This window comes from Notechis scutatus, chromosome 4, assembly GCF_049901735.1.
Source record: "Notechis scutatus isolate UNSWTSFEM ecotype Mainland chromosome 4, rNotScu1.2, whole genome shotgun sequence".
Lineage (NCBI taxonomy): Eukaryota > Metazoa > Chordata > Lepidosauria > Squamata > Elapidae > Notechis > Notechis scutatus.
The window spans coordinates 149,358,791-149,370,063 of NC_142012.1; the positions used below are offsets into that span (position 1 = coordinate 149,358,791).

Below are 11,273 nucleotides of genomic sequence, written 5' to 3' on the forward strand. Positions count from 1 at the left end.
TGTGCTGCTTCTGTTCTGTTGCTTCTTTAGAATGGTCTTCTCTTGGTGAGAAGTGCATATAAAGCAGAGCAGTCAATTAAGATGACATATTCTGTTTCTTACATATAAAGTGCACAGTGCTCAATCAGTTCAAACATTAAGGCAGATAATATCAACTTCAAAACTAAAAGTGTATAGGTCTAACACATTGATGATGTGTTATTAAATGTTCATCTTAAAGCAGGGGTGTCAAATTTGATTTCATTGAGGGTCGCATCAGGATTGTGTTTGACCTTGAGGGGTCAGTGTAGGCATGGCCATGGTGTATGTGGCCAGCTCGATGTCACTCATGTTGGGACACATGTAGTGGTCCAAGCACTCTGCCAGAGAAAACGGGATCCCAAGATTCATTTTCAGCTGCAACAGCCTCCTGCAATCCTCTGCCAGTGAAAATGAAGCTTGTGAGAGTTTCAGGCATTCTGCATGAGCTCTGTTTTCACTGGTAGATGCACCATTTGCCAGTCTTTTGCCATTTCCAGGCCAGCCCTGCGGGGCAGATCTAAGCACCTCATGGACCGGATCCTTGATTTTAACACTCCTGTCTTAAAGGAAAAGCAATTATCTTGTGAATATCCCACCTTAGTTTATTTTAGCTATATAAGCATGAAAAGAAATGTAAATAGTTTTAATTTACTTGCGCTGGATACCACTATGTCATAATTCCCAAATGCTGAATGGGATAAAATGATGTGACATGCTGTTTTCAAACACCCTTAAAGTGGGATGTGTTTCTCAAGCTTATTAATTCAAAAGCCTACTTGTTTGTTTGTTTTGCTGTTGGTGCTTACATTACTATTTTTAAAAGAAATATTTACACTACAAAACTGCCTATGAGACTGGAGTAGAATGCAAACAACTGTAAATGAATAAATGAATTACAATGTCTTTGATGGGAAGAACAGTGATACTCAAAAAAAATAAGCAAATAATAAGCAAATAATAAAGAAGTGTACAAATGTGTAAAAATAAAATTATTTCCTCATGCTTCATAGCAATTTAAAACTCCTTAAGAAGAAGGAAAATAAGACTTTCAAACCAGAAAAATCCTTATCATCAAACTTTATTTTGTGTGATGGCAAAAGTTTCAGGAGTAGGATAGAAAGATTTTCAGAAAGTTTAACTGTGTTCTAATTTTTAGAAGTTGTATTATCAATGTTTTACTTTTTTTGATAACTTCTCAAATAATTGACAATATAGAACCCATTTTTTTCTGCTGTAGGTCAAAAAGACAGTTTAACAAATTTTAAGGGCATATACTTCAAAATCTCTTGGCTCAGTTCAGTGAAAATTGGCATGCTCTTTTCATTTATAATGTTTTAATTTTGAACATTCCATACCATTAGGAAAAAATGAATTTCCAAAAATATTTATGATTTTCTCATAACAAAAAAAAAGGAAAAGTAGAGGTCTATTCCCCCGATATTTTCTGTAAATATCAGTATTTACCATGGCCATCAATATCAAATAGAACACTATTATACCCTTGATTCAAAATAGATTCCATTTTAGTTAAGGACACAATTTTCACATTTCTCATGTTTGTTTGCATATATGTGGGGTTTCATCTATTTCTTTTATTCTCTAGAAACATAAAAAGTATGTTTTTAAAACCAAGACTCCATTTGTCTGGAATTGTATACAAGGGTGGGATTCTACCAGTTTGCTCCTATTCTCTAGAACTGGTTGTTAACACTCTAAGCAGTTCAGAGAACCAGTTGTTAGAAGAAATTACTGGCCTAATCCTGTAAAGAAGGCAGAAAGGAAACATTCTGGTGTTGCTTACAGAAACTGCCTCTCTGTTAACTCTTATTACATTCTTGGCAGGACTAGACTTCCTGTCTCAGGAACGTCTCTGGAGTTTTTTTCTCCTCCTTTTCTGGTACTTTGCTTGTGTGGAGGGACCATTCAAAGTTACAATGGCACTGAAAAAAGTGACTTATGACCATTTTTCACACTTACAACTGTTGCAGCATCCCCACAGTCATGAGAGGCCAGGCAAGGAGGTATGTGCCTCGATGTGAGTGATATTGAGTTGGCCATGCCCAGCCAATAACATGACCGCCAAGCCACACCCACCAACTTAGCCATGCCCACAGAACCGGTTGTTAAAAAATTTGAATCCCACCCCTGATTGTATAGGGTCTCTTGCTTGAACAAGGGTTGGACTAGATGATCTCCAATATTCCTTCCAACTCTGTTATTCTATATTCTGAAACAGGAAAAATTGTGTCCTGTCCAATTACTATAACTATATGATTTTACTAGAAAGCTTTTTCAGTCAGAGAGGTTTTTTCCCATTCATTTTCATCCCTATAAAAGGGACATGGTGGCTCAGTGGCTAAGACACTGAGTTTGTCGATCAGAAAGGTTGACAGTTTGGCAGTTCAAATCCCTAACCCTGCATAATGGAGTGAGCTCCCTTTACTTGTCCCAGCTTATGCCAATCTAGCAGTTCGAAAGCATGTAAAAAAGTAGAAAAATAGGGACCACCTTGGTAGGAATGTACCAGCATTCCATGTGTCGTTGGCATTTAGTCATGCCAGCCACATGACCACAGAATTGTTATCAGACAGTGCTGGCTCTTCAGCTTAGAAACGGAGATGAGCACTAGAGTTGGGAACAACTAGCATATATGTACCAGGGGAACCTTTACCTTCATACCTTCATCTTCCATCAGTTTTAAAAAGAGATATGGCTTCTTGTAATTTTTCAGGGTTGTTTAGGGCAACAGAAAAAAAGATCTGGGATCTACCCATTTCAAACGATATCTGTCTTGTTTTACATTAACAGATGAAAGCCAATATCAGTCAATCCAGAAGTCAGTTCTGAATCAAGGACATATAAGAATCCAAAACCATATTGAAATCCAATGGAAAGAAAATGGGCAACAAGACAAGTTTTTTTTTAAAAAAAGCCATAGAATAATAGAATTGGAAGGGATCTTGGAAGTTCTTCTAATCCAACCCCCTGGTCTATACCATTTCAGATAAATGTTGTCCAGTCTATTTTTGAAAGCCTCCATTGATGAAGAACTCACAACTTTTGAAGGCAAGCCATTTCATTTCAATTCCTTACATTGTACAGTATGCTCATCTCAAGCACCATCACATCCATCCTATGCAAGCTGTTATTCATTTGGATTAATCAGGCAAAGAAGCTATACAAGAGTGGGGAATGTTAGGGATAACATTGTTTACCCTAACTGGTTTGGGTAAAAATAATAAATAAGTTATCATGGTTTGTTGGTTAAAGTGTGTGTAACTTTAACTACAAGAATGTAATTAAGGGTGTGGTTGTAAAAGCATCATAAAAGAAGCAAGTCAATTGCAGCTCTCTCTCTCTGGCTTAATGATCCCTAATTACTGGATGGATTGATGACTGCGTTTTTCCTTACTGGAACGGAGGAGAGAAAGGAGTGTTGATTTCTCAACGGAGAGAAGAGATAATATGGACTGATTTATTGTAAGTGAACTGACATTGGCTATTCAACACGGACTTTGCAAATTGAGTATATCCTCGACTGGACTAACTGAAATGATACATGACTAATGGACCGTTTATTTTGACTATGCTATAATTCCTAATGGAATAAACTATATTTTTGATAGCACAAGCGTATCTGTTTTTTACTGCGTGTTAACTAAAATACAAACTTACCTCACACATTTACCTGTCTGCCTATCTGACTACGCTACACATTCTGTTTAGTTTGTTTTCCTTAACACTCGTTGGGGAATTCAGGCTTAACACTGGTTATGGGCCCAGGAGACTGCAAAGTCAGTTTAACTAGGATAAAAAACAGGTTTATGTATAAAGTGAGATTTTGTGTTGTTACACGTTACAGTAAACAGACAGCTGTGTTTTTATTAATTATAGTTTTATATCCATATATTGAAACATGGCACAAGTCAGTCTACAAAGTTTGTCCCTTATATCCAAGCTGGATGGAACAAACTATGTTTCATGGTCTATGAAATGTAGTCTACTTCTACGAAGAGAAGGTCTGTGGAACATAATTGAAAACCCACCAAACGTAGAGGAATGGGATCCTGAAAAAGAGGAAGATAGTCAAAAGATAGAAGATTTTAAACAGAAAAATGAACAAGTTCTTTGCATCATAGGACTAACACTATCTGATCAGCAACTTGTCCATATACGCGGAGAGCAAACAGCTGTTGGGTGTTCGCAAAAACTGAAGAGGATTTATGTCTGAGATAACGTTGGTGCTCACATAAATCTAACACGGAAGCTTTTCCGGACACATCTCCAAAAGAATGGTGATATGCTGAGTCATTTGAATACTATGAAAAGCATTTTTCAAGAACTGCATGAGAAGGAGCTTATTTTCTCTGAACTACACCAGGTCTACATAATTCTATCTTCATTAGACGAAAGTTTTGATGACTACGTAACTTCCCTTGAAATTTTACCTAAAGAAAGCCTAACTTTAACTGATATCACTGGCAGATTGATTGAAGAGGCCAGAAGAAGGCTTGAAAGAGATCAGTTAAGGAGGGAGCAACCTCAAAAGGAAGATAATGAACCTACTGCATATGCAATTAAAAAGTGTTTTAATTGTGGAGGAAGAGGACATTTGGCAAGATTTTGTAAGAAAGCAAAGCGCCAGAATGCAAGTCAGAATACTGGAAGTTATCAAAGAAAAAATATAAATTTTGAGTTAGCCATGTATAGTAATGGAGTTGTAAAAAATAATTTATGGGTGGTTTACAGTGGAGCATCCCACTGTATAACAAATGATAACAAAAAATTTGTAAAAATGTCCATGAGTTCACAGCATATCTCATTGGCAAACGGCTGGAAAATGAAAGCAAAAGGTGAAGGTATTGCACATTGTTCTTATATAAATGAGAATGTAAAAATGTTATATGTACCTCAACTTAAATTTAATTTACTTTCAGTTAGAATGTTGGTTAGATTAGGATACATAGTTACCTTTAGGGGAGATACTTGCTTAATTGAAAAAGAAGGTAAGAAAATTACTGCATCTTTAAGAGGTGAATTGTATGTGTTAAATGATAATGGTTTAGAGGTGGCTAACACGGTTTATGATAATAAGAAACCTCATGATGAATGTATTCACTTGTTACACCGATGGCTAGGTCATTTAAATTTTAAAATGATTAAGAGAACTGTTCAACTATCTAAAGGAATAAGTTTGAAACCTTGTAATAAGTATTTGCAATGTTCTGCTTGCAATCAAAGCAAAAGCAAAGTCATACTGGCAAATAGAGTTGATGGATTTACTACCAAAGAACCTTTAGAGGTAGTATTTGCCGATATAATAGGTCCTAAAAAACCAAGTGTAGGTGGTGCTAGATACATATTAAGCATAATGGACCACTATTCTAGGTATGGTTTCTGTTTTCTAATGAAGAGAAAAACTGAAACATATCTAAATTTCTTTAATTGGTTAAAATTTGCAGAGAGGAAAACTAAAAAGAAATTAGTAACTCTTATAACAGATAATGGTGCAGAATTTACAAATAATAAATTCCAGAGTAGAATTAGGATGGCAGGTATTCAACATAAAAAGTCTGCACCATATAGGCCTCAACATAATGCCTTTATAGAGAGACGAGGCCAAACACTGCAATCAATGGGACAGACTATGTTGTCTGATTCAGGATTACCTGACAATTTGTGGGGAGAAGCTATAATGTGTGGTAATCACATATTAAATAATGTTGTTAATTCAACAACAGGTGAATTACCATTTACACTGTGGCATGGTAGGAAACCTGATTTAAGTTACATTCACACATTTGGTGCACCAGCATGGGTGCATATCCCTACACAACTCAGAAACAAAGGACAGCATAGAGCTAAAAGATTATTTTTTGTTGGATATCAATCAAACCATAGATCTTATAGATTCTGGGAACCAGGTACATCTAGAGTATACTGCAGTGCTAGTGCACAATTCCTAGAACATATAGGATGGAATAGATTAGAGCAAGATTCAGATAATGATGTTATTATAGAACCCTACAAGAGGCAGAAAGAAAAGACTAGTTATAAGAAAAGTCCAATTAAAGAAGAAGTCCACGAAGAGCAAATAGAACCAGAAGAAGAGGAAATAATTGATCAAGAAGAGATAGATAATCAAGAACAGGAAATAAAGGAAAGTCCACCTGTAAGTCCTGTAATACCTAGACGCACAACACGTGTAACCAGACCACCTGAAAGGTATCAGGCAAGTATAGTTTGCCAAGTAAATAAAGTTCCTACTAATATAGATGAACTTAGGATGTATCCTGTAAAGGATCAGGAGAATTGGCAAAAGGCAATGGAAAAAGAGTTAAATTCATTAAAGGAAATGAAAGTATATGAAGATACCAAATTACCTCCAGGAGAAAAATCCATTGGGTGCAAATGGATATTCAAAGTAAAGACTGGAAATAATGGGACAGTTACTTATAAGGCTAGGTTAGTAGCTCAAGGATTTAATCAAAATGCATTTGATTATGATGAGGTATTTGCACCAAATTTAAAGGCTATAACTTTAAGAGCAGCTTTAGTGTGGGCAGCTAAGAAGAATTATATCGTTAACCATTTAGACATAGAAACTGCCTATCTACATGCACCATTGCAGCATACAATATATTTGAAAAAACCAGTTGGTATAAATGATAATAAAGCAAATAGCAATGATTGTTGGAAACTAAAAAAGAGTCTATATGGATTGAAACAATCTGGCTATGAATGGAACCAATATATTGTGAAAGAATTAAACAATATAGGGTTTAAATCTGGTTTAGCAGATCCATGTATGTTTAAAAGAGAAAATAATGGAACGGTGTCATTATTGTTATTATTTACAGATGATATTGCTTTGATTACTAAGACCAATAATGAAGCTACTGAGATTATTTCATTATTAGCCAAAAAGATAAAATTAAAGCATTTAGGTGAAATTAAAAAGTATCTAGGATTGACAATTAACAAAACCACAAATGGATTTAAGATATCTCAAGAAGATAAAATTTGCCAATTAATTAAATTGTATAAAATGGAACTTTGTAAGCCGGCAAAGACTCCAATGAGTCAGGAAGTTTGCCAAACTGATGCTCAAAGTCCCAAATTCGATAAGATCATCTATCAATCTTTGATTGGTAGCTTATCATATATAAGCAATTGGTCAAGGCCAGATATTGCTTATAGTGTTAATCAGCTGGCACAATTTAATAATGATCCACATCAATGTCATTGGCAAGCATTAAAGAGAATTTTAAGATATCTTAAAGGAACAATGCACCATGCATTGTATCTAGAGCCAAAAGGTGATTTGATTCTTAGTGCCTATGCAGATGCAAGTTTTGCAACTGACATAAACACTAGAAAATCAACATCTGGGATGGCTATATTATTTGGTAAGACACTAATAGGGTGGAGGTCAATCAGACAACAGCATATCAGCTTGTCCACGATGGAAGCAGAATTTTCATGTCTGTCATTACTATGCACTGAGTTAATTCTGTACAAACAGTTATTATTAGACATGGGTATAACTGTTAAAGATTCCATTATTGTGTACGAGGACAACCAGGCAGCCATACAGTTAGCTACTAATATTGCTGTAAAGACTAGATCAAAGCATACTGATTTAAGATACTTAAATGTTAGAGAATCTGTGAAAAATGGTCTAATTAAACTAGAGTACTGCATGACGGAAGAAAACATTGCAGACCAGTTTACAAAAGCTCAAGGTGTAGTAAAATTTAAAGAGAGTTGTGACAATTATGATTTAAAGGTGTAAATGATTATATTATTATTATATTATTATTATTACCCAAAAGGGGAGAATGTTAGGGATAACATTGTTTACCCTAACTGGTTTGGGTAAAAATAATAAATAAGTTATCATGGTTTGTTGGTTAAAGTGTGTGTAACTTTAACTACAAGAATGTAATTAAGGGTGTGGTTGTAAAAGCACCATAAAAGAAGCAAGTCAATTGCAGCTCTCTCTCTGGCTTAATGATCCCTAATTACTGGATGGATTGATGACTGCGTTTTTCCTTACTGGAACGGAGGAGAGAAAGGAGTGTTGATTTCTCAACGGAGAGAGAGATAATACTGGACTGATTTATTGTAAGTGAACTGACATTGGCTATTCAACACGGACTTTGCAAATTGAGTATATTCTCGACTGGACTGACTGAAATGATACATGACTAATGGACTGTTTATTTTGACTATGCTATAATTCCTAATGGAATAAACTATATTTTTGATAGCACAAGCGTATCTGTTTTTTACTGCGTGTTAACTAAAATACAAACTTATCTCACACATTTACCTGTCTGCCTATCTGACTACGCTACACATTCTGTTTAGTTTGTTTTCCTTAACACTCGTTGGGGAATTAAGGCTTAACAGGGATTTAGTTATAGGTAAACATGCTATTCTTGAAAAGCTTTCATTGCACACAAGCAATTCGTTTGGCTCTGAATCTCCTGCAGTTATGAGATCTCACTTGGACTTTAGTCTGTTAGTTTGAAAGTCGGGTTCCTGAAATTGACCAAAACTAGTAAAGCAGGATGTCACTACTGGTAATTCTTGACTTATAACCACTACTGAGTCTTTAAATGAGCCACATGCAATTTCAAGGTAATTTTTGCCATGGTTATTAATTAAATAACCACAGTTACAAATCACTGGTGGGATTCAAATTTGTTTACTACTGGTTCTGTGCGCGTGGCTTGGTGAGCATGGCAGGGGAAAGATAAAATCTCCAGTCAGAAGTGGTATTTTCAGATTTTCCGAACTACTCAATATTTTGGTTACCAGTTCTCCAGAACTGGTCAGAACCTGCTGAATACCACCTCTGTTGCAAATGGAAGTCAGTTGTCAAGTGTCAATTATGATTATGCACCTACGGGGGACACTGCAACTGTCATACATGTGAGAATTGATCATAAATCACTTTTCAGTGCCATCATAACTCCAAATGATTATTAAACAAATAGTCATAATTCAAGGACTATCTATACTGTATATTCTTTCCCAATGGGATGATGTCTGGTGAAGGGATGTTCATCAGAATGTTCCAACTTTGTTGAACAAGCCCTGCTAATACCATAGGAGACAGGACTATATACATCATAATGCAAACCTTGAATCATGCCCAGAAGCAAATTGGCAATCAGTGCAGCTCTCAAAACAGGGATATTGCATGGGCTTACTGAGGTAGGCCCACCACTGTTTATGTTTCTGTATTCTGGGCCAGCTGGATTTTCTAGCTGATGTTCAAGAGCAACCCCACGTAAAACATGTTGCAATAATTGAGCTGTAGGGTTTGAGTGATTGTATGAAGGACCATCTTTTATAGGAAAAGTGTGCAAATGCTATATCAAATGAATGCAAAGACCTTCCTGGCATGACCTTATAGGAATTTATGGTTACAGGAGCTGGGCTTGGCTAATATAGTAAAGAGAAGGACCAGGGGAGACATGATAGCAGTCTTCCAATATTTGAGGGGCTACCACAGAGAGGAAGGGGTCAAGCTATTTTCTAAAGCGCCTGTAGGCCAGACAAGGAATAATGGATGGAAACCGAACAAGGGGAGATTTAACCTGGAAATAAGGAGAAACTTTCCAACAGTGATAACAATCAACCAATGAAACACCTTGCCCTCGGAAGTTGTGGGAGCGCCATCATTTGAAACTTTCAAGAAGAGATTGGACTGCCATTTGTCAGAAATGGTGTAGGGTTCCCCACTTGGGCAGGGGTTTGGACTAGATGACCTACAAGTTCCCTTCCAACTCTGATTATCTGTTATCTGTTATCTGCTACCTGATCATAGAGTAGGACTTGTGAGACTAGAAAGAGATTGTGCACCATTTTCAAATGGAGAAGTGCTACTCCATCTCTGGAAACTGTTCCAGATTTCTGGGATGCATGGAAGATTAAGCAACAAAAGAAAGGCCAAATTTAAAAATGGACCGTATTCACCTGGTCCTATAGAAAAAAAAAGATTTCTGAAAAATTTCCCAGTGCATCCCAATGAAAGGGCAACCCCATTTTTCTTTTGATCATATGACCCAGAGCTGAGTATATACAGCCATCCTGTGTTTTCCAGTGCAATATAAACAGATACAACATGAGATAAGAGCAGTAACACACACACACACACACACACACACACACACACACACAGATCAGCACTTATGAATCTATCATGATTAAAATATCCTCCCTGCCTCCCTCTCTCATTCTGCCTTTCTTTCTCTTTCTCAGGCACACATGCACACACATACACACTTACATTATATGCAAACATGAAATGCATACTATGGGCACTGTTTATAAAGGAGTTGGAAAGAATTTCACAAATCATATGCTTTCTCTAATTTCCTTTTCAAAGAGAGCCTATAAACTGACATGGAAATGGGGGGAAAACTTAAGAAAATCGAACTTGATGGATATGTCAGTTTCTGGATTAATGTGGATGCTCTGCATGAATTTTATATGGGAAATAAAAGGGGGGTATGCTAAGCAATTTTATCTGTTGCTATATAATTGATCTAGATACATTTCACTCCTACCATAGATGTTTCTGACCTATCTTTTAAAAATGTGTAGTCTGAAATTTGGATTGGCATTTTAGTCTTATTTTTATTCTGTACCATGCAAGAAGTTAACCTTAAGACAAATTAATGATAAGAATATCAATAACATAGTTATTGAGAAAATAGTCAGGAGACCTAAATGCAATAATTCATTCATTGGTGATTGGCTGTTTCTCAGATTGCCCCTTAAAGGCACATATTCACATGACCCAATACTTGCTACTACACTCATGTTTGAAAACATGAAATATGTGTGGATGAGTAGATATGGATAGACATACAAAAAGACAGTGCATGCATGGGATTTCTACTCTGTTATAGTTTCTTTCTTATGATTAATGTATGTTAATTCAATGTCCTGATGCTAAAGGTCATTTCCTGCAATTATTCCTTGCCTTTCAAATTTCCCTTTTTGTATGTTAAAGAACATGATGGTAGAAGAGCTGAGAGCACACGGAATGTCATACTTTGCAACTTGAAACACTGGCCTTCAACTGCACCAGCTGTTGTGATGACAAATGAAAGTTCAGTTCTCTTGAAAGATAGTAGATGACTAATAATACCAAAGCATATTCTGTCTTGTTATAATTTAATTCAACATTGTCATCTTTTGAAAGTATTGGGAAGTATCTTTTCTAGAGAAAT

General features: G+C 36.1%; 1 protein-coding gene across 3 annotated transcripts in view; it reads right to left on the reverse strand.

Annotated features, from left to right (window-relative positions):
* The window catches only part of BCHE (butyrylcholinesterase), a 188,705-nt gene that overhangs the window by 98,277 nt on the left and 79,155 nt on the right, over positions 1-11,273 (reverse strand). The window lies entirely within an intron of this gene.